This window comes from Marmota marmota, unplaced genomic scaffold, assembly GCF_001458135.2.
Source record: "Marmota marmota marmota unplaced genomic scaffold, marMar, whole genome shotgun sequence".
In the NCBI taxonomy this organism is placed as follows: Eukaryota; Metazoa; Chordata; class Mammalia; order Rodentia; family Sciuridae; genus Marmota; species Marmota marmota.
The window spans coordinates 12,758,289-12,784,032 of NW_025999900.1; positions in this window are offsets into that span (position 1 = coordinate 12,758,289).

The following is a 25,744-nucleotide window of genomic DNA, read 5'->3' on the forward strand; positions in this document are numbered from 1 at the left end:
TAGTGCCATCCATTTCCCTGCAAATTCCATGATTTTGTCATTTTTTAATGGAAGGAGACCCTCATTGTTATACAAAATTACATATAAGAGGTTATGAGGGGAATGGGAAAAAAACAAGGAGAGAAATGAATTACAGTAGTTGGGGTAGAGAGAGAAGATGGGAGGGGAGGGGAGGGGGGGTAGTAGAGGATAGGAAAGGTAGTAGAATACAACAGTTACTAATATGGCATTATGTAAAAATGTGGATGTGTAACCGATGTGATTCTGCAATCTGTATTTGGGGTAAAAATGGGAGTTCATAACCCACTTGAATCTAATGTATGAAATATGATTTGTCAAGAGTTTTGTAATGTTTTGAACAACCAATAAAAAAAAGAAGAAGATTATTATAGGACAATTGAGTTTTAAGTAATTTGTTATTGAAAAGCTTCATTAATCTACAATGAAAGTACTCTTGATTCTCAATGCTTTTGTACCTTTGTGGTCAATATAACATCATTTGTATAAATGATGTTATTGAGTACTTAATTATATGCTGTCAGGTATTAAGAAAAAACATGAATATAGTAAGAGTCACTGCTTTCAAAAGTTCATTGTCTTCCAAAATATACTAACATGTAAAGATATTATTATAATCTAGTGTAATAAATCTTATAATAGCAACTTTTACACTGGTTAAATGAGAAAAGTATTAAATATTCCTTGTATTGGGAAATTATTACTAGAAAAGTTTATTTGGGGGTTTATTCTTATAGAGAAACTCAACATTCATGAAAGATAAGGGTAAAATAATGAATCCTTTTTTTTCAAACAAAGAGAATAGGTCACCAAAAATATGGGAGCAAGTTTTATCATTTTATGGATAAATCAACCTAATTCTTTAGATTGGAATCCTCATGAAACAGACTGAAATGAGGCATTTTGAAGTGTTATATTATTGAGGAGATGTTCCAGTTTACATTAGCATGAGATGAGAAAGAACACAACTGCATTAGAATATATTAGTGAGCTAATTTCTGTAAAAAAAAAATAGGGCTCTGATTCCTCTAGGATCATTTTAGAAAAGAATAAGAATGCTACTTCAAGATGTCTACCTAAAAGACAAGAAGTTAGAGAATTTACCACCTGGTTTTCTATCCCCAATGATGGGAAGTTGCTCCAGGGATACACACTGGCCTCACTTTCTGGCTGTGCTTATTTTTGGCCTGTGTTGATACTTATTGGCACTAGAGAAAGTCCTGAAGTGAAACAGAAAGATAAATCATTCATGGAATTAAAGGATTGCCAAGGAATCAAAGATTCTACTGACATTAAAACAATAAGGTATATTGGGGAATCTACAACAAATGATTTCATCTAGCTAAAGCAGTGGGTATCAAGTGGAAATAGTGAAAGAAAAGATTTTTGAATGGCAGTTCAATAAAATATAAAGGGACAGATGATTTGACTCAAAATATGATAATAGAACTAGGAGTAGAATGAGGGATTAAATAATAATTTATGATTTCACTAGAGAATTTACCAATACTGATATGTTATTCTTCTCTGAATGCTTCAGAATATTTCATGATTCCTTATAAATGTTTCAATATAATTTATAAATGTATATGCTTACATATTCATGTGTATGTAGACATAATAATGTGATAATACCAGAAGACATTATTACAATATCCTCTGAAAAAAGAGTTTCTAATATTTGCCTAGTATTTCTTGAAAAAATTGGCCATTTCTTTCATTCATTTTATGGATAAATCAACCTAATTCTTTGATAAAATTTACCTATATGAAGGAAAAACATCTCTAAACATGAATTATGGTTTTATTCTTTTGAAACAAATGTCCTTATAATATGTTCCAGAAGCAGAATTATTTAATTAAAGGTAATTGATATTTTAATAGCACTAAGAATTTCACTTGTACTGTTTCCCAAAATTGTATTAATCTGTACTAAAGTCAATAGTAGGTGACAATAAGGGTGAAGATGTGGACCATAATAATTTTGATCTTAGCAATAATAATATTGTAGCTCTGCTTCCAAGATTCTCCATCATCCTTGAACCACACCTAGTAATTTTGTTCCCTATGTAGTCTCCTTTCTGCAAATTTAGGATGAGTGTATGAATCACTTATAACAAAAACACTCAGCTCAATCTTAATCTAATTCTTATTTAAATCACTTCTTTATTAAAATGTTGATAGTAGTGTCTTAACAGAATTTATATTTCGCAAAGTTTATAAGTGGCAAAATAATTCTTATTGTGGTTTTAATTTTTATATTTTTGATTCTAATGAAATGCATTTTTCAGTCAATAAGGACAGGAAATGAATCTGTGAATAAACAAGAGTATCATTCACATATATAATGATGTCTAATATTTTCATAAATCACTAAGTGCTGTATTCATACATCACTTAGTTCTAACACTCCATGGGAGGACTATTATTAGACACAGTTTACAGATAAGCATTTAAGGCATAGAGAAATTCAATAACTCGCCAAACTGGAAAGCTTTATTATGAAACTAGTTGGTGATGATATTGTAGTATCAAAAACTGTCAAACTCAGAGAATAAAAAGGTGGTTGCTAGAAGTTGTGCACAGGGGGAAATGGGAAGTTGTTTTTCAGTTGTTACAAAGTTTCAGTCTTGTGAGATGAATAAATTCTAGAGAGAGACTACTCAACATTGTGCCTATAGTCAACAATGCTGTATTTTGCACTTTAAAATCAGGTAAAGAGGGCATGCCTGATGTAAAATGTTCTTACTAAAATAAAAAAGAAACAAAAAAGAATTAATCTATTACTGGCTGAGTGTATACATGGTGATTAAAAATTAAGAATTCACTCAATCTCAATTCCATAAATTTACATGATAGATACAAAAGGTGAAATGGCCACATGGCAACTTGTTTATGTCAATTTAAGTTTTAATTGTCATCTCCAAGATTCTTGGGGAAGAAGACTATATATTTTTTGTTTTTTATTGTTGTTGTTTGAGTCTACAGAGTAAATAGAATTCTGTTAAATTTTCAGGATATGTAACTTGTATCTAAGGAATACAAAAATCCAGTTGTATTAGCCTAACCTAATTCCCTCTTAGCCATGATTAGGTCTTAAAGTACTTCATTGATTACCTGCTGTGCAGGCAGCGAAGACTCAATGTTTATTGAATACAGATTTATGACTGAGGATGAGAGATGAATCCAGACAGACCGTGTTTCTTAATAGTGTTAGCGTTTGGATTTCATGCGCCCTCAATGTTCACTGAAGGACGATGATATTTCTCCACAACTTTATTGGTAAATTATAGCATCTATGAGGCTCAGTAAATGGAAAAGCAGGTACAATGTCATACAGAAGGAAAACTTTGAAACTCGTTTAGAAGACTTCGTATATAAACATACCTTTTTGCCTTAATGCCTCATTTGCTGACCACTCACTGTATTTTCTGTTATAAACCTAGTCTTGCCAACAGTGTATTCATAGTGCATAGAAGCAGCTGTTTATTTAACTTGTAATGGACTTCCTTAGAAAAGAATAATTTTAATTGTAATATAATACTTAGCTCCAAAAGCTACTCTGAGAGTTTTCTGGGGCTGCCATTACAAAGTACCACAGAGTGGGTGGCTTAAACCAGTCATTTACTTTTTTTACAATTCTGGGACCTAGAAATTTTAGACCAAGGGGTCAGCAGATTTAGTTTCTTCTTTGACCTCTCTCATGAGTTTGCAGATGGGCTTCTTTTATCCATCTTCACATGGTCTTTCCTTTGTATCTGTGTTCTAATATTCTTTTTTTAAAGGATACCTGTTATATTGGGTTAGGGCCCACAAACATTACCTCATTTAATCTTAATTACCTATTTAAAGACCTTTTCGTTTCCAATACAATCACATTCGGAGGTATGGAAGGTCAGGACTTCAGCATAATATTTGGGGGATGATGCAATCAACCAACAGCAGCTGCTCTTTTCCCACTATTGCTCAATCCTGATTATAGTATGTGGTTTTTATAAGTCAAATGATATATAACACAGGAAGCTAATAAATATAAAAAATCCCAATTCCCTTAAATCATTATAACCCTAGATATCAAACAGGGCCAGAGAAGGGAAATTAAGTGATGGCATAAAATACATTTCAAAGGCTTTCTAAATGTAAAAAAAAAAGAAAGAAAGAAAACCTTTCCAGATTTTTCTAATCTGATTTATCCTACCCTACAGTACCTACCATAATAATTAATAACTTCTGTGGAAATTTTCTACAAGGATCTGTCTAAACATTTTAAATGATACCACTCGTAATTTATATTATCGAAAAAGTACAACTTATTTATCAGATTAGATAGCTGCTTTTCACTAAACATCCATTGTTATACATTGTAGAAGAGAATTGATAACTGAACAGGATTATAGAGTTTTATAATATCCAATGTATGTTGATGGAAATTACAAAGAGTGTCACCAGAAATGAAAAAATGATGTTTGAACAAAAGAGAGACTATAAAGCAACAAAATAGGTTTCACTAATTTACGGTGGATGGCTAGGGTCATTGTCAGTCACTCTCAGGATCTCCTAAGTGCCCACTAATTCCTCATTGGCTCTCTTTTCCTCTTTATTAAAGAATCTCTACACACTTTCAAGAGCCAACCTGTTCTCAGCCCAGATTAGCCCTTATCCCATTGCAATTACCTTTTTATTTTGGGCACAAGGAAATTTGGTTGTCCTAATTCTACAATGTACAAAATATATGATTTGTTGGATAATGTTCACAAAGAAGTTGTTCCATAGTGGAAACACATAATGTATGTACAATATCAACTGATGCAAGGTATAACATGATAAGAAAAATGTAATTTTTAAAAAAAATAGTTTCAGAATTTAGGGAAAAAAGAGATTTTTACCTCTAACTATTTGGGAAGGATTTCTTATGAAAAGGACAACTCCATTGGGTTTTGAGTTGCTGGATAGGTAGATTTTAATTCCAAACAAAACTGCATGATAAACAAAGCAAAAAGAAGAGGCCTCCATGAGGAACAGCAGGATTCATTTGGCTCAAAGAAAAAGGGTAGATTAAAGGCAATAATGTTTAAAAAGTTAAAATTAATCTTATAAAATTTGAACTTCATCACTTATGCAAATGAGATACAGTGAAAATTTCAGATAACAGATTTGCCTCAAAAGAATTAATACTGCATCAGTACATAAAATGAACTTGAACAGGATGGGTAAACAGTGGATTAAGACAGTGTAGACATGCTGTGTGGTACCAGAAATCAGCTAAAGACTATTTCAAACAATTAAGTCAATGGTTTGTGAGGTTTGGGTAGAAATTTTGAGCCTGGCTGATTGAGAAGATATGATGTGTTTAACAGAAGCAGGTGCAAGATGTTATTTGGTAAGGAACACTATGAATTCAGTTCTATTCATTGTGATAGGAAAAATTTTAAGACAGCATTCGTCTTCCTCGTGTGCAGACTGTACATGATCCTACGGGCTATGAAGGAGGTGAATTATACTTATGTGATTAGATTATGTTGCATGTACCATTGACTTTAAGAAAGGGAGATTATGCAGGTGGATCTGACCTAATCATATGAGTCCTTTAAGAGGAGATCATTTTCCCTGGCTAGGGGCAGCAAAGGAAGTAGGATGTTCAACACATCAGGAGGACTGAATGTTGAATCGCTGGCTTGAAGACTGAGCAAGCTATCTGGCAAGGATGGCAGTTGGCTTCTGAAAGGTGAAAGCAGCCTGTGGGTGTCATTCAGCAAGGAAAAGGGACTTTAATTACTGTACCCTCAGAGAACTGAATTTTGTTAACAACAAGAACAAGCTTGGAGTAGATGTTTCTCTGGAGCCTTCTGGTGAAAACTCAGCTTGGCTGCCACCTTTACTTAGACTTTTTTATAACCTGAGCAAAGAGCTTAGTCATGTTTAGACAGATCTCTAACCTACAGAACTGTAAGGTAATAAATAACAATTAGCTTCTAAATTTCTGGTACTTTCAAGAGAAAATGAATGCAGATATACTGCCTTTGATTCCTCAGGAAAGTACTAGTGCAGAGATTCTTGGTACTGTTGACATTTAGTGCTGGGTTAAATTCCTTAATATGGAGATCGGTTGTGTGCACTGGAAGATGCTTAGCTGCATTCCTGGCCTGGTACCCACGGGATGCCAATAGTGCCCAATGTTATTACAATAAAAATGTCTCTAGACATTCTGAAATGTCTTGTTAATGACAACATTTCCTTAAACTGAGAAGCACTGATTTAAGGTAAGAATTACCAGTCCCTTACAAATAGAGAATGCCTCAGTCTGCTCCCTATGCTATGGCAAAATATCATAAATTTGGACAGCTTATAAATGAGAAAAACTGATTTATGTCTAGTGAGGTTCTGTTTGTCATGAACCCTAGCTTCTCACAGTCTCCTCAGAAGGCAAAAGAAGCAAGGCAGGTATCTCTGATCTCTTTTGAAAGGGCATTAATCCCAGTCAAGAGGACATCCTCATGATCAAATCCTCTGCCAAAGGCTAAACCTCTTAATCCCATCATTTGGGGAGTTAGGATTTCAACATAGGAACTAAGAGGGTGGTAAAAACACTCAGACCATAGCAGGATGCCGGAGTTTGGAAGATGAGGTAAAAGATTTGAACGATTTGTAAATCAGCAGGCTGGAGATGATTGTTGAAGTTGTGAAGCTTAACAGATGAGGTGCAAGAGTTTCAAGAAAGATATCTGGAGTATTTTTCTGCTGAATGTTATGAAGAGAAAGGATGTCTCAGGCCAGAGAGGAAGCAGTCAGAGGGATGAAATAAGAAATAAAAATACTTCAAACAATCCAAAGAATAAGAAATATTGGAAAGCTGAGAATAAAAAGATCATTGAAGTTAGAACTTCATCTTCATCGATTTATTAGTTTTGGATGAATGGTTTATGCAACAGCAACAACAGAAGGAGTGAATAATTTATTTGGAGGTGATTGTGAATGGAGTCGTTTTCCTAATTTCTCTTTCAGTGGATTCATCGCTGATGTATAAGAATACATCTGTTTATTGGTGTTGATTTTATATCCTGCTATTTTGCTGAATTAATTTTTTAGTTGTAGAAGTTTTCTGGTGGAATTTTTTGTATCTTCTAGATATAGAATCATGTCATCAACAAATAATGATAGTTTGAGTTCTTCTTTACCTATTTGTATCCCTTTCATTTCTTTCCTCTAATTGCTTTGGTTAGAGTTTCAAAGGTGATATTGAATAGAAATGGTGAAAGAGGACATCCTTATCTTGTTCCAGTTTTTAGCAAGAATGCTTTCAATTTTTATCCATTTAGAATGATGCTGGCCTTGGGTTTAGCATATATAGCCTTTACAATGTTGAGGTATATTCCTACTATCCCTAGTTTTTCTATATTTTGAATATGAAGGGGTGCTATATTTTGTCAAACGCTTTTTCTGCATCTATTGAGATGATCATACGATTCTTGAATCAATCTAACAAAAGAGGTGAAAACTACGGAACACTAAAGAAAGAAATTGAAGAAAACTTCAGAAGATAAAAAGATCTCCTATCCTCCTTGATAGCCATAATTAATATTGTCAAAATTGCCATACTACCAAAAGTGTTATACAGACTTAATGCAATTCCTATTAAAATTCCAATGACATTCTTCATAGAAATAGAAAAAGCAATCATGAAATTTATTTGAAAAAATAAGAGATCCAGAATAGCCAAAGCAATTCTTAACAAGAAGAGTGAAGCAGACGGCATCACAATACCAGAACTTACACTATACTTCAGAGCTATAATAACAAAAACAGCATGGTATTGGCACCAGAATAGACTTGTAGACCAATGGTACAGAATAGAGGACACAGAGACAAACCCACATGAATATGGTTTTCTCATACTAGACAAGGGTGCCAAAAATATTCACTGGAGAAAAGATAGCATATTCAACAAACGATGCTGGGAAAACTGAAAATCCATATTTACCAAATGGAAATTAAACCTCTCTCACCCTGCACAAAAATCAATTCAAAGTGGATCAAAGACTTAGGCACTAGAACAGAGACCCTGCACCTAGTGGAAAAAATAAATAGGCCTAAATCTGCACCACATAGGCCTAGGATCTGAGTTCCTTAATGAGACTCCTAAAGCACAAGAAGTGAAATCAAGAATCAGTAAATAGGATAAATTCAAATTAAAAATCTTCTTCTCTGATATAAGAGGAGTGACTCAAAATGGGGTTGGGAGGGACAGCAGGGGAAGAAGATTACCTCTAGATAGGGAATAGGGGTAGGAGGGAAAGGGAGGGAGAAGGGGAATAGCAAGGATGGTGGAAGGAGACGGTCATCATTATACAAAATTCATGTATGAAGATGTGAATTTGGTGTCAACATACCTTATATATAAACAGAGATTTGATAAATTGTGGTATAAAGGTGTATTAAGAATTGCAATGCAAAAAAATTATGAATGTAATGCAATCCTCTATTGTGATATATGTAAGAAATAATAAAAAAATTTAAAAAATAAAAAATCTTCTCAACAAAGGAAACAATTAATAATGTAAGAAGAGAGCCTACAGATTGGGACAAAATCTTTACCACATGTAATTCCTATAATCTCTAGGATATATAAAGAACTAAAAAAAAACACAAAAAAACAAACAAAATAAACAAACAAAAAACAATAACCCAATCAATAAATGGGCTAAGGAACTGAACAGAGACTTCACAGAAAAAGAAGTACAATTGATCAACAAATATATGAAAAAATGTTCAACATCTTTAGCAATTAGAGAAATGCAAATCAAAACTACTCTAAGATTTTATCTCACCCTGTCAGAATGGCAATCATCAAATGTTGGTGAGAACGTGGGGAGAAAGGTACACTCATACATTGTTGGTGGGACTGCAAATTGGTGCAACCACTATGGACAGCAATTGGAGATTCCTCAGAAAACTGGGAGTGGAACCAGCATTTGACCCAGCTATCCCACTCCTTGGTTTACACCCAAAGGACTTAAAATCAGCATACTACAGTGATGCAGCCACAGCAATGTTTATAGCAGCTCAATTCACAATACTTAGACTATGGAACCAACCTAGGTGTCCCTCATTACGTGACAGGATAAAGAAAATGTGGTATATATACTCAATGGAACATTACTCAGCTTTAAAGAAGAGTGAAATTATGGCATTCAAGTAAATGGTTGGAGTTGGAGAATACGATCCTCAGCAAAATAAGCCAATCCCACAAAACCAAAGGCTGAATGTTTTCTCTAATATGTGGATGCTAATTCACAATAAGGCGGGGCAATGGGGAAGAATAGTGTTACCTTAGATTAGGTAGAGGGAAGTGATGAAAGGGAAGGGAGGGGATGTTGGGATAGGAAAGATGGTAGAGGGATCCAACATGGCAGCGGGCACAGAGAGATCAAGTCTCTGACCTCTTCAGCTGTGCGGGCATAGGGAGTCTTAAACCATCTAAATGCTGTTTGTTCAGGATCACTAGGCAATGCTGAGCTGACGTGGATCTGGGGGCGAACAGTCTGGGCCTCTCAGAACACACACCGAGCCCGGATTGGCTGAGTTCAAGCTCCCGTTCGCCTGTGTCTCGCAGACAAACTGCTGTGACTCAGCACTAAACGAGCCCGCTGAAACAACTGGTCTGCCCTTCTGATCCTACGGAGGTTAATGCCAACCAAGCCTTCATAGGCAATGGCCACAGGATTGAAACAGGGCTTGGGAGAGACAGTCAGGACCCACCCATTGCATTGGTCACCCGGCAAAGGGAACAAACTGTCGTCATTTGCATGGGATACCACCATGGCAGAGAACTGACATCACCAGAATGCGGTGGAGGAGATAACTTCATTGAAACCAGCGGTGACAGGTGTGTAATCCCCTAGCCTTCCCTCTCCACACAGCGGGGAAACCTTAAGGGCCCCTCCCAGCTCTCCCGTGAGTGTGATAGCCAGACCAAGGGATCAGGAGGGGCGCGGGACGCGGAACTCCCGACTACTGCTCCCACCAGTGCTGACAACTGAGGTCTCTTGCACCAGCTACTGGGGACGTGACTACCGGAAGGCAAGCAAAATTTTCTGAGGGTTCTCAGCCCCAAGCTCTACAAACTTAGGGTGTGAGGGAATAGCAAACAGGGAGAGTGTGCCCAGTTGTTCATGAAAACAGGGATCCCAGAAGCACCAGACCTGGCGTGTAGCCAGTATTGTGGTGAGCGTCACTGGTGAGCGGGGCCTGGCTTGAGGAAAAGTGGGGAAGTGACTAGACACAAGAGAAGGCCCTAGGCACTCAGTATTGGAGACCCGCCCAGTCTGGGAGGAGGAGCTGCTGCACAGTGATTGGTTCCTCGCATATTGAGAGGAGTAGCTTGGCCGGGTGGGCACAACTCCACCTACTGGAAGAGAAGTTAATCAAACTCTAAGACTGCATTTATTAATTTTTTTTTAATTTGGGTTTTTTTTTTCATTTTCATTTTTTGTTGTTTTTTAAATTTTTTTAATTTTTTTAAATTTAAAATTAAATTTTTATTTTTTTTAATTATTTTTTTAAATTTTTTTAAATTTTTTTATTTTCTATTTTTTTTCTTTTGTCTTTTCATTTCTTTTCAATTTTCTTATTCCCCCTTTCTTGAATTATACCTGCTTACTCTCATTCTCTTTAGTGACTTCTTCCCTTCCCTTCTAATACCTTTCCTCCCAAGCATCAAATAAATTTATAGGAGTAAACAGTAACTCAGCAGTCAAACAGAACAAGAAGTAACATGAGCAGCATGAAAAAGCAAGGAAGAAAAGGAGTACAAACAATGCAGGACAGCCTAAATATTCAGGAGGACCTAGAGTCATCAGAAAAATGGTCAAATAAAGAACTCAAGGAATACCTTAGACAGATGGAATGGAACCTTAAAGAAGATACGAGACAGCAAATCCAAACAGTGAAAGAACACTTTGAAAATGAATTACATAGACAGATAAAAGAAGAAGTTAAGCATCTTTATCAGGAGATAGAGATTATAAAAAAAAACCAAACAATAATTCTAGAAATGAAGGAAACGATAAACCAAATTAAAAACTCAATTGAGAGTATCACTAACAGAGTGGAGCAAGTAGAAGCCAGAACATCAGATAATGAAGACAAAATATATCATCTTGAAAAGAGCCTAGCCAACTCAGAAAGGCTGGTTAAAAACCACGAGAAAAACATCCAAGAGATATGGGATAACATAAAGAAACCAAACCTACGAGTCATCGGGATAGAAGAAGGTACAGAGATTCAAACCAAGGGAATGAGTAACCTGCTGAAAGAAATAATTACAGAAAACTTTCCAGAAATAAAAAAGGAAACGGATATACAAATTGTAGATGCATACAGGACACCGAGCACACAAAATCACAGTAGACCAACGCCAAGACACATTGTTATGAAGATATCCAATATACAGAACAAAGAGAAAATACTAAAAGCTACAAGAGAAAGGAGGCAGATTACATTCAGGGGTAAACCAATAAGGTTAACAACGGATTTTTCATCACAGACGCTGAAAGCGAGAAGATCCTGGAACAACGTATTTCAAACACTGAAAGACAATGGATGCCAACCAAGAATTCTGTATCCAGCAAAATTAAGCTTCAGGTACGATAACGAAATAAAAATCTTTCATGATAAACAAAAGCTAAAAGAATTTGCAGCCAGAAAACCAGCATTGCAAAGCATCTTGAGCAAAACACTACACGAGGAAGAAATGAAAAACAATAACCAAAACCATCAGTGGGAAGTGCCTCTATAAAGACAGAGGGCGGGGGGAAAGCTAACCATGGAGAAACAAACTAAATTAAAAAAAAAAAAAAAAAAAGAAGATAAATAATCAAACATGGCTGGAAGTACAAACCATATATCAATAGTAACTCTAAACGTTAATGGCTTAAACTCTCCAATAAAGCGACATAGGCTGGTAACATGGATTAAAAAAACAAATCCAACAATATGCTGCCTCCAGGAGACACATCTGATTGGAAAAGACATACACAGGCTGAAGGTGAAAGGTTGGGAAAAAATATACCATGCACACGGTCCTCGTAAGCAAGCAGGGGTGGCCATCCTCATATCGAATAAAATTGACTTCAAGACTAAATTAATCAAAAGGGATAAGGAAGGACATTATATACTGTTAAAAGGAACCATTCACCAACAAGACATAACAATTATCAATATTTATGCACCAAATAATGGTGCTGCGACGTTCATAAAACAAATTCTCCTCAAGTTCAAGAATCAAATAGACCACAACACAATAATTATGGGTGACTTCAACACACCTCTCTCACAATTGGACAGATCCTCCAAACAAAAGCTGAATAAAGAAACTATAGAACTCAATATCACAATCAACAACCTAGACTTAACTGACATATATAGAATATATCAACCATCATCAAGTGGATATACTTTTTTCTCAGCAGCACATGGATCCTCCTCAAAAATAGACCATATATTATGCCATAGGGCAACCCTCAGTAAATATACAGGGGTGGAGATAATACCATGCATTTTATCTGATCATAATGGAATGAAACTGGAAATCAATGATAAAAGAAGGAAGGAAAAATCCTACATCACATGGAAAATGAACAATATGTTACTGAATGATCAATGGGTTACAGAAGACATAAAGGAGGAAATCAAAAAATTCTTAGAGATAAATGAAAATACAGACACAACATATCGGAATCTATGGGACACAATGAAAGCAGTTTTAAGAGGGAAATTCATCGCTTGGAGGTCATTCCTCAAAAAAAGGAAAAACCAACAAATAAATGAGCTCACACTTCATCTCAAAGCCCTAGAAAAGGAAGAGCAAAACAACAGCAAATGTAGCAGAAGGCAAGAAATAATTAAAATCAGAGCGGAAATCAACGAAATTGAAACAAAAGAAACTATTGAAAAAATTAACAAAACTAAAAGTTGGTTCTTTGAAAAAATAAATAAGATCGACAGACCCTTAGCCATGCTAACGAAGAGAAGAAGAGAGAGAACTCAAATCACTAACATACGGGATGAAAAAGGCAATATCACAACAGACACTACAGAAATACAGAAGACAATTAGAAATTATTTTGAAAACCTATATTCCAATAAAATAGAAGATAGTGAAGACATCGATAAATTCCTTAAGTCATATGATTTGCCCAGACTGAGTCAGGAGGATACTCACAACTTAAACAGACCAATAACAATAGATGAAATAGAAGAAGCAATCAAAAGACTTCCAACCAAGAAAAGCCCAGGACCGGATGGGTATACAGCGGAGTTTTACAAAACCTTTAAGGAAGAATTAATACCAATACTTTTCAAGTTATTTCAGGAAATAGAAAAAGAAGGAGCTCTGCCAAATTCATTCTATGAGGCCAACATCACCCTGATTCCGAAACCAGACAAAGACACCTCAAAGAAAGAAAACTACAGACCAATATCTCTGATGAACCTAGATGCAAAAATCCTCAATAAAATTCTGGCGAATCGGATACAAAGGCACATCAAAAAAATTGTGCACCATGATCAAGTAGGATTCATCCCTGGGATGCAAGGATGGTTCAATATACGGAAATCAATAAATGTTATTCACCACATCAATAGACTTAAAAATAAGAACCATATGATCATCTCAATAGACGCAGAAAAAGCATTCGACAAAGTACAGCATCCCTTTATGTTCAAAACATTAGAAAAACTAGGGATAACAGGAACTTACCTCGACATTGTAAAAGCTATCTATGCTAAGCCTCAGGCTAGCATCATTCTCAATGGAGAAAAATTGAAGGCATTCCCCCTAAAATCTGGAACAAGACAGGGATGCCCTCTATCACCACTTCTATTCAATATAGTTCTCGAAACACTGGCCAGAGCAATTAGACAGACGAAAGAAATTAAAGGCATAAAAATAGGAAAGGAAGAACTTAAATTATCACTATTTGCAGATGACATGATTCTATACCTAGAAGACCCAAAAGGGTCTACAAAAAAACTACTAGAACTAATAAATGAATTCAGCAAAGTGGCAGGATATAAAATCAACACGCATAAATCAAAGGCATTTCTGTATATCAGCGACAAAACTTCTGAAACGGAAATGAGGAAAAACACTCCATTCACAATATCCTCAAAAAAAATAAAATACTTGGGAATCAACCTAACAAAAGAGGTGAAAGATTTATATAATGAAAACTACAAAACCCTAAAAAGAGAAGTAGAAGAAGATCTTAGAAGATGGAAAAATATACCCTGTTCATGGATAGGCAGAACTAACATCATCAAAATGGCGATATTACCAAAAGTTCTCTATAGGTTTAATGCAATGCCAATCAAAATCCCAACGGCATTTCTTGTAGAAATGGATAAAGCAATCATGAAATTCATATGGAAAAATAAAAGACCCAGAATAGCAAAAGCAATTCTAAGCAGGAAGTGCGAATCAGGCGGTATAGCGATACCAGACTTAAAACTATATTACAGAGCAATAGTAACAAAAACAGCATGGTACTGGTACCAAAACAGGAGGGTGGACCAATGGTACAGAATAGAGGACACAGAGACTAATCCACAAAGCTACAACTATCTTATATTTGATAAAGGAGCTAAAAGCATGCAATGGAGGGAGGATAGCATCTTCAACAAATGGTGCTGGGAAAACTGGAAATCCATATGCAACAAAATGAAACTGAATCCCCTCCTCTCGCCATGCACAAAAGTTAACTCAAAGTGGATCAAGGAGCTAGATATCAAATCAGAGACTCTGCGTCTGATAGAAGAAAAAGTTGGCTCCGATCTACATATTGTAGGGTCGGGCTCCAAATTCCTTAATAGGACACCCATAGCACAAAAGTTGATAACAAAAATCAACAAATGGGACTTACTTAAACTGAAAAGTTTTCTCTCAGCAAGAGAAACAATAAAAGAGGTAAATAGGGAGCCTACATCATGGGAACAAATTTTTACTCCTCACACTTCAGATAGAGCCCTAATATCCAGAGTATACAAAGAACTCAAAAAATTAAACAATAAGAAAACAAATAACCCAATCAACAAATGGGCCAAAGACCTGAACAGACACTTCTCAGAGGAGGACATACAATCAATCAACAAGTACATGAAAAAATGCTCACCATCTCTAGCAGTCAGAGAAATGCAAATCAAAACCACCCTAAGATACCATCTCACTCCAGTAAGATTGGCAGCCATTATGAAGTCAAACAACAACAAGTGCTGGAGAGGATGTGGGGAAAAGGGTACTCTTGTACATTGCTGGTGGGACTGCAAACTGGTGCGGCCAATCTGGAAAGCAGTATGGAGATTCCTGGGAAAGCTGGGAATGGAACCACCATTTGACCCAGCTATTGCCCTTCTTGGACTTTTCCCTGAAGACCTTAAAAGAGCGTACTACAGGGATACTGCTACATCGATGTTCATAGCAGCACAATTCACAATTGCTAGACTGTGGAACCAACCCAGATGCCCTTCAATAGATGAATGGATAAAAAAAATGTGGCATTTATACACCATGGAGTATTACGCAGCACTAAAAAATGACAAAATCATAGAATTTGCAGGGAAATGGATGGCACTAGAGCAGATTATGCTTAGTGAAGCTAGCCAATCCCTAAAAAACAAATACCAAATGTCTTCTTTGATATAATGAGAGCAACTAAGAACAGAGCAGGGAGGAAGAGCAGGAAGAAAAGATTAACATTAAACAGATACATGAGGTGGGATGGAAAGGGAGAGAAAAGGGAAATTGCATGGTAATGGAGGGAGACCCTCATTGTTATACAAAATTACATATAAGAGGTTGTGAGGGGAATGGGAAAATAAACAAGGAGAGAAATGAATTACAGTAGATGGGGTAGAGAGAGAAGATGGGAGGGGAGGGGAGGGGGGATAGTAGAGGATAGTAAAGGTAGCAGAATACAAAAGTTACTAATATGGCATTATGTAAAAATGTGGATGTGTAACCGATGTGATTCTGCAATCTGTATTTGGGGTAAAAATGGGAGTTCATAACCCACTTGAATCTAATATATGCAATATGATATGTCAAGAGCTTTGTAATGTTTTGAACAACCAATAAAAAAATAAAATATAAAATAAAATTTAAAAAATGGTCCATTGACAACTAAAAAAAAGATACTTGTTGGTATTCCAAAAGTATGCATTTATAACCCTCAATTTTTCAGGATACAATAAATTTAAGAGACTTGAAAAAAAAAGATACTGAGAAAAAAAAAATTGGCCAAATTATATTATGTGCATGTGAAAATATACCACCGTGTATCCCAGTATACTGTATAATTATAATGCACTATATTTTTTTAAAACAATGAAAAGGCAAGCCAAAGACTTGGAGAAAATATTCTGAATATGTATATCCAATAAAGAACTTGTAGTCAAGGATCAAATATAACTCAGTAGTAGAGCACTTTCCCAGTATGTATGAGGCATGGGTTCAATGCCCAATACCATTAAAAAAATAAAAATAACTTGGAGTCAGACTATGTAAAGGATATTTATAACTCAATAAGAGTTATAAATATGTCCAAGAATTTGAGAGATACCTCACAGAAATATTTATCATAGATCAAATGAGCAGATGAAAAAGATGCTTAAGTTCATTAGTCATCAGAAAAATGTAAATTCAAATCAAAATAGGATATTAGCACCTTTCTGCTAGAATAATGAAACTTAAAAATATTGGCATTATTAAGTATTATCAAGGTTGTAAAGCTTTTAGAATTATCATATATTGCCAGTGGGTGTGTAAAGTGGCACAACTACTTTGGAAAATATTTTATCAATATCCTATAACATTAAGCAGTACTGACTATATGATGCACCAATGTTCACTTCTAGGTATTTATGAAAATATACAATCTCAGAAAGACCTATAAATGTGAATGTTCATAACAGCTTTATTCATAATAGATCCCAATTAGAAACTCCTAGAATGTCCATTGGTGTGTCAGAGGATCAGAGGATTGTAATATCTTTGGGAAATAAATTATCATAAGCAATGGGAAAGAACAACTGATTACATGCAAGTATGTGAAAGAATTTTTTTTTTTGAAGTTAGAAAAGTCAAACACAAAAGAGTGAATTTAGTATAATTTCATTTACAGGAAATTCTAGAAGAAGCAAGCCATAATGAGAGGAAATGAATCAGTGTTTGGCTGGTGGGTAGAGATGTAGTGCAAAGAGGTATAAAGAAACTTTTTAGGATGGTAAAGTGTTTTACATCTTCATTGTAATAGTTGTTACAAGGATATATACAACAGACAGAAATAAACACCTAAAATAGATGCATTTTATTGTAAGTACATTTTGCCTCAATACAGTTGAATTTTAAAAAGCAGTGATCCAGTGTTAATCTTTAATGTCCTATTAATAATTGGTCGATATTGGAAGTAGCCTAAATGTTCTCCTGTGAAGAATTGTTTCAGTAAATTTTGATACAACAATAAAATGAGGGAAAAAAAGGAAAGATGGTAGAATAAAACAGACATTATTACTGTATGTATAAATGTGACTACATGACCAATATGTTTCTGCAACATGTACATTCAGAAAAATAAGAAATTACATCCCATCTATGTATATCAAAGTGCATAAATGTATTCTACTGTCATGTATAACTAATTAAATCAAATAAAAATTTAAATAAAGAGTGAATGATTTAAGATGATAGTGTTTATGAGGAGATGGGGAAATGGTTTTTAAGATAGGAACACAGACATAGAAGAGAAAAAAGATATGGAAAGAATTGGATGAGAGCAAATACTTTAAGCATATATGTGTGGTATCTAAACTTGCCTGTAACAGTTACTTTTCCCAAATCAGGAGACCATAGACTCTCTTTCTGTTTCTACTGTAGTCCCTGGAAACTTCTTGATAATTCTGCCAACTAAACACCCCAGCTTTCTCTTGCCACTGCAATTTCTTTGATGTTGATTGGTTTCTTGCTACTCTGAACTTTAATGCTCCCATAGACTTGACCCCTAGAATTCCTCCTTTGAATTTCTAGTTCACTTTAATCTGTTTTTCAGTTTTTTACCTTTACTCCCAATACTGAAGCCATGTTGTTGGATCTCACCTATTTATGTACTAAACTTGCTATCCACTACCCTTGCCCTGGAAAAACCACTCCTTCTCCCCTGTCCAGGAGACTATTTTGAATGTTGTATGTAAAAGCCTCATATTGGGAAATTTCTCAATGTAGCCTCACAATATTTATATAATGTAATTACAGATCAATACTCAAATTTCAACTGGAATAGTTTTCATTTAATTTGTCAGCACCATTCAAAGCAGAATAGTGCTGAGTCTAATCTATGACCTGGGATATTATATACTTTCATTAATGTTTAACTTTGTAAACTAGAGTAAAATTTGCTTAAAATTGTTAGTTAAAATAAACTAGTTAAAGTAAAATTATTGGTTAAAATAAACTGGGTTATTTTCTTGTTACTAACTGATATATTCAGTATAAGTTATCATTCAATAACTGATATATTCTTTTGCAATTAAAATTCAAGTTCATTACAAATTTAGAAAGCAATAAAAAATTAAAATATGTTATGTATATTTAGGTTTTTAAATTGTACAAACTCTTAATAGTTCACATTGACATTTTAATAGAGAAAAAGATCTAAAGATTTTGTTCAAATGTATATATTACATACATATAATTTTCACCAAAATATAAGAAACAATGTGTATTTTGTAAATACATAAATATTTTTAATATAATGATTTCTTTTTTCCATGATGGATTAATAAAATATAACTAAAAGAAATTTAGCAAGACTTTGTTTATTTTTATCAAACTTAAATGAGAAGAAGTTCTAAAAGAGAATAGGTTTTCATTACCCTCCAAAATTTGGAAATGTGGAAAGTCTCATTCTCAGATAAAGGCATCCATCAAGATACAAGTAAAGTAAATTTTATTAACTTAGGGAAGCAAAGCAAAACCCAAACATTGTTGTGAAATAAAATCTCTAGAGGAAATGATCGAATGAATCTTACTGTTTATCTGTTGGCTCATAAGTTATTAAAATGGATTAAGTGGAGTAAGACTTCATTAATTTCTTTCTTAATGTAAGAAATGTTAGTTCTGAGGACAGAAATAATTATTACTGGTTTCATATGACATCATGCCATTGCAATTGCATAGGTGAGGAGTGTGATTCTTCTGGTTTTTAGAAAATACAGCTTGCTCATTCCATTTAAGGAATGAGATGGATATGCTTTGTACTGATGTTGATACTCAATGATAGAGCAAGAAGAAAAGTCACTAACTATTCTCTGCACAGTTATTATCTAGAAACATGTTACACTGGCAAATAAAATTTAAAACACTGATGAAAACAATGAAGAAGGTAATAGTTCTGGAATTATCTTCAAATAGTTTAGAGCTGTGTTGTTCAATGTAGGGGTCAGTAGAGGTAGTGGTTATTTAAATATAAAGTAACTTAACTAAACGGAATAAAACTTTTACTCAAGTAGCCATACTGACCATATTTCAAATGCTTGTAAGCAGTATGTTGCAGTGGCTACCAAACTGGAAGAGAAAACAAAATATTTGCCTCTTGCAGTGTTGGTATTTCAATGCCATTTTAGTACTCTAGGATTAAAACACTAGTAGTGGTAAAAAAAATTAGAGATTTAGGAAACATGTTGTTAAAATATGAATATATATTACAATTTGTTTTATTATATCCTATAGAGAAATGTAAAGGGTTAACTATGATAGTTTAAGATTAAAAATTAAATGCATATAACCAAGGTATATTTAATTTTATGCAAATAATGCAACTATACATCACTTTTTTTTTCAGTGCTGGTTATCAAATCCAAGCACTCTACTATTGTGCTATCTCCTAGATTTATACATCAATGATTGAATTATTTTAAAAAAATAATTGTATATTTTCCATTTGCATATTTGTAAGTTTCTGAATATTGATATGTTGAAATTTTTCATTTTCTAAATGAATATTCAAGTTCATAAAAGAAGAATTTAGATTGTAAATTGTAAAATATTCACCCCTCAGAGTATAAAGCACATATTTTCAGCTTTCCTACCACTGAAGACCACAGGATATATATATATGAAGAGCAGTAAAAACAAGGAGTCTGTCTGGAAATTTTGATCATCCACCACTGCCAAAAATATTTATTTATTTATCTATCTATCTATCTATCTATTTATTTATTTATTTATTTAGGGATTACCAGAGAATGAACCCAGGGGTGTTTAACCATTGATCCACATCTCCAGACTTCTTTTATATTTTATGTTGAGTCTAGCTTATTTTCCTAGGGCCTTGCTAGATTACTTAGGGTGGCCTCGAATTTGCAATCCTCCTGCCTGCACTTCCTGAGTCACTGGGATTATAGATGTGTGCCACCACACCCAGCAAACATTTGGTTTATAAGTAATAAGTCTTTCTTCATTCAAATCAGATGTTATTAGACTAGTTTATGATTTCTTTGGTAGTAAACATATGAGTATTTTAAAATTGTTTTCTTACCCCTCCTTTTGAATATATTGTATAGATTCCTAATTTGGTTTTTGACTCCTATTCTGCATGGATAATTTTTGGAAAGCAATGGCTTCCATCACATAAACTACAAAGGAAGCAATAAGAATGCCCAGAGCATTTAGGAATGGATCATTGAAACTTTATTTTGCAACTTCTAAATGTTTTTCTTTTTAAATAATATTGGAGCAATTATTTTGGCCCACTCATGAAAAGAGAAGTCTTTGGTTTCTGCCATGCCTTGCTACTGCTGTTTTGCTGTCAATATTATGCTTTTCAAACTTTCATGAAACATCAAATATCAAAACCCTGAAGACAATAGCAAGCATACAAAATACTTTTGATAATCAGAAATAATCGAAAAACTGTGATTGAGGACTGAGGTTGTAGCTTAGTGGTTGAACCAAGCCTGGCATGCACTGGGCAATGAGTTCAATCCCTGGCACTGGAGAGAGAATAAAAGAAATTGTGAATGAGACATATTTTCTAATGTTTAGAGGCAGCATTTTGCTTAAAATATTTTTCCTTCTATATACATCTTTAGTTTTTAAAAACATCTCAGTGATGCTTCTCTATCATTCTTAGAAGGTGATATATACTCTCACACACATATTTCTTGCTTGTTTGTTGCAGTGGTTTTAAATGAGTAGATTTTGTGTCTTCTTAAATGCAAGAATAAACATCAATTATCTCCTAATGAATTCTTATCCATAACAAACTTCTACAGCTACAAAACTTATTGGGTGTAAATGAGAAAATTATGTTACTTCAAATTCTATAAATATAATAGAAGAGTTCTAATATTCTCTGAGGATTTATATTATGGAGATATTAGCAAAATCTGCAATGATAAAGAGATCAGGATCCATGCTGGCATTCAGCCTGAGGATTACCTTTATGAAGTCTACTAATATAAAAATTGCATTTCCAAAATATGGTACTTTTGGTAACAAATGAATATTTCTTCATCTATTCAAATCAATAAGACTTTACTTTCACTGTTTACAATGCAGGATTGAATATATGAAGAACATTGTTAATAAATATTGTGCAGGTGATTATAACACACTGAAAAAAACAATCTCCATTTTGAGGAAGGTAGTTACCCAACATACATGAACTCACAGAAGCTAATTTTTTTTCAAAGTGTTTTTCAATCCTGCACTTTATATTTCTAATTTGTTCATTGATATACATTTATTATTACTCTTTAAAATATATCTGTGATTCTTTCTATGAAGGTCAAATATATTTAGTGGATATGAATCACCCTAAAATGTATCAATTAAGCTAAATCATTAATTTAATAATTTTTTCTTGGGTACCAAGGGCACTTGACCAATGAACCACATTTCCAGCCCCATTTTGTATTTTATTTAGAGATAGGGTCTCACTGAGTTACTTAGTGCCTAGCTGTTTCTGAGGCTAGCTTTGAACTCCTGATCCTCCTTCTTTAGCATCAGGAGCCTCTGGGATTACAGGCATGCACCACCACACCAGGTGAATTTCATGAACATTAACAAGAAAAATTATAGGGAAATATTTATTTAAAAACAGACTTTACAACATTGTGAAGATTTCTGATATCATTTTATTGCTATATTATTTGTAAAAACTATTTTAGGGTATAATTTTATAACCTTCAATTACACAGTTATCATCTCAGGGTCTGAATAATTCTTGATATTCACTACCCACCACTCTATTATTCCTAACTGTTGCTCAACTTAGGATAACAAGGCAGATTGTTTTATTTAAAGGTCAAAATGAAAGTTCATTGTATTGAACTAAAATTACTGTCTGTAAATTCATAGTCACTTGTTTTTAGGATTTCCCTGATGAAAGCATGAAATTTCCTAAAGTGAATTTCTTATTTTCTTGTGTTTTTTCCCTTTTCTTTGTAGCAATAGTTATTAAACACCTGAGTCAGATAATAAGAATTTAAACATGAAGTGAACTCAAGATTGTAAATTTAAAATCATTAACAGGCCATTCACACCACCTGCTTTTCTGTTTCTCCTTCTTGGTTTCTTCTTAAGTGTCTCTATCAGTCAACTGCTTTTGAGGGCTTTATATCTTTCCTTCAATTACTAGGTTAATATCTGGTCATTTTAACCTCCTTTCTGTCTTCTCCTTCTTTTTTTCTTTATTTTTCCCTCCTCCTTTGCTTCCTCTTTCCCTTCTTTCTACCTAGTGATCACTGCTGATAATTGGGAAGAATTAATTTCATTATTTACCACTTCACTTCCCTCCCGTTTGTGTACAAACACTATTACAGTTATTTTAAATTGGGATGTGGTATTTGCTTAATTAAAAAAAAAATCTTGACATTTCTTTTTTTTTTGCTTTTAATTTTTATTCATTTTTACATGAGCTTTATTATTATTATTATTATTATTATTATTATTATTATTACACTTCAATACACCTTTATACCACAATTTATCATATCTCTGTATACAAGATATGTTGACATTTCTCATTTAAAAATATGTTAGGTACATTAGCAAAATGCAAATGCATTGTTATAAGATGATACACTCCCATTTTAATCCTTACAGTTTAATATGCATCACTCAGATTAAGAGATTCAAGTGATTTAAACTCTGTCCTTGCCCAATGATTATAGTAATTTTGTAATTTGAGCTCTATTTTTTCTTTTCCTCATTCCTGGCAATTAAAAATAAAATATATTTATAAGAAAACCTTTAAGTTTTAAAAAATGTCATATGAGTTTTTATGTATATTCATATCATTGACCAACACAGTGAAATTCTTTTTTGTTGCTTAATACACTTAACATTTTCTTACTAAGTTTGCATAGTCATATTACTGACTACAGTTATCATGAAAACTTGAAAGTCACTTGTAAACCTGACTGAAGAGAAAGTTTATGAAAAAAAATAGGAAAATAGTAAATGTGCCTGTGCCCTTGAACTGTGATAATAAACTGAAGAAAGTCTGAGTGTGCTAATGTTGGAATATGCTAATCCTTTGAATACCACTAGATAGGACTTTTCATCGTGACTGATCAGCACAATGGCTCCAGGAAGACCATCCTGATGAGACTGCTATTTGACTGTATGCTCTAAATTGCAAATTGCATCCTACAAAAAATTCTTTCTCCTTTTATAGGTTCAGATCAATTTGGTTTGATAATGCCACTACACAACTTTCTGCACAATTCTGTTTAATCTTCTGCAGAAAGTATGAGAGATTGGAATACCTCAATAAATAACTGACCTCCTCACTGAAAATAAAAAGGATGTCTTAAATTTTAGAAAAAATAATTTATTTTAGAATCAGTTAATAGTTTAAATGATGTGATAATAAATTACTGTGTAGAATAGCAAAACTATTTTGTTGTGCTTTTCTTAAGACTGTGCTGAGAAAAGAGATGTCACTCTTTGAGGAAATCAAGAATGAGTTCACTCTTAGCAAATGTCTTCTTTGTTTCATAAACTTTTTTTTTTTTTGAAGTGAGAGAGAAACAGAATGAAACCATAAGTATTTGGTTGTCAATTTGGAAAACTGCTTAACAATGTGGTTGACCTTGGTTAGATGTAAGAGAGAATAGTTACTAGACTTACAAGGGTACACATTTTCTTCTGCAGTGTTCCCGCCCTGTCCAAGGACATAACCTTCTTTGAAAGAACCACAGACCAAGATGAACTCAGCAAAAGAGCCTAGTATTTTTTTTTTGAAGAGGAGATTGGAAGTACTACACTCATCTCCTACACTTTTTTTTCTCAAGTATATAATTTTAAGTGCTTTTATTTCTATATTATACAAAAATTGTTACCCTACTACAGAATTGGAAATGCCCCTCATTGATAAAAACAAATATATTACTACTATTGCATAATATTTAAAAAAGTCACCAAAAGAATATATTTCACTGTCAAAAAATGTGAAGTTAGGTACTATTCTAAACAATACTTAACAGTTTTTGTTATATTAGTTTCAGAATTACATAAACACTTTTTGAGCCCCATATTATTTATGTGACATACTCTGATTATCAGTAAGCCTATGATTTTGAAACAAAATTTTGAAATAGTAGCTATTTATACTGATAGTAGATGTTTATACTGATTGCTCCTTTCTCCAAAGATCATGCTATTTTTATATTTTTATTATTTTTGTGACAAATGGTGGAATAATTTCAACTGAGCTTTTAGAATACTATGTACTATGTTATTCCTCGAAGTATGGACAAGGACTATTTATATTTTCATCCCCCCCGCAGGACCCAGAATTCACTGAAATTTGGCATTCTATTAAGAAGTCTTACTATAATGTAAATATTAGCATTTATGAATCAGAGATGTTTTTGGAGATATTGGTTTATATATTGTGTTAAAATCTCCAAGGAGCTCAAGATTCCAGTATGGAAAGCTTCAGTCTGATATTAAAGACAAATTTCAATGATTGGTATCACTCACATTTCTTTTAGGAATGTTTTGAATCTCTTGTAATTGTTAAATAGATGACTTTCTCCATTTTATACAGGGAGACTATAAATGGAAAAGGATGAGTACAGTTCAATAAGATATGTCAATGAGAGAGAGGCAGCGAAAAAAACATCACATGTACATGACTTTTGGTACATACATTATATCATAGTTTTTCTATTTTATTAATCTCTTACTGTGCCTAACTTATAAATCATACTTCATCACAGGAATGTATTTACAGGAAAAAAGCCACTGTCCCATTCATGGTATTTTGCATGATTCCAGGCACCCCCCTGGCATCTTGAATGCATCTCCTACTGGAAAGGACATACAATATTTTCAATTTGCTATGCTCTTTTCTTTTATGGAACTGCTGTTGGCAAATCTGTGTCATGGTTTGAGCTAGGTGTCCCTTTCAGTGTGCCCCCTCTGAAAGCCTCAGCTTTTCCTTCTGACTTGGCCCTGGAGGCAGCATTCTAGCTGTTCTCCTTTGCTTGCTGTTATTCCACACTGAGGATGTTCTGCAACTGTTATTTTCATGTAATTATTAAAGGTCCTATTTTAAGATCGTTTGTGTCCTCTTTGCAACATGTCATCTGCTAATGTACTAAATGAGTGGTTGCAAGAGTTTCCTACAATCTATAGCATGAATTGTAGGTAATACGATTTCATTTA